The sequence below is a fragment of the Penaeus monodon genome, chromosome 33 (assembly GCF_015228065.2).
Source record: "Penaeus monodon isolate SGIC_2016 chromosome 33, NSTDA_Pmon_1, whole genome shotgun sequence".
In the NCBI taxonomy this organism is placed as follows: domain Eukaryota; kingdom Metazoa; phylum Arthropoda; class Malacostraca; order Decapoda; family Penaeidae; genus Penaeus; species Penaeus monodon.
Genome location: NC_051418.1, coordinates 33,542,163 through 33,542,443, shown reverse-complemented (window position 1 = coordinate 33,542,443; position 281 = coordinate 33,542,163).

The window sequence follows — 281 nt, the reverse complement described above, 5'->3', positions numbered from 1 at the left end:
CTGAGGAGGGTTTTTATAAAATCTATATTGGTATATCCATTACTTCCATAATTAACAGAATTAACTATAGCTATTTGTTTAAGAAGCTTTATAAAAACGATTGAATAATAATCTGCGATTTCTACCAAGTGCGTGACTTATTCCAATTATCATATTGTTATTACTATTAACATGATGCCCAGGGTTCGTGTAGTTTTCGTTAACTGGTGTATGCCAGTCCATTCTCTTTTCTATCAGTTTCGTGTGTAAGTTCATATAAGCTTATTTACAGCTCGCAGTTA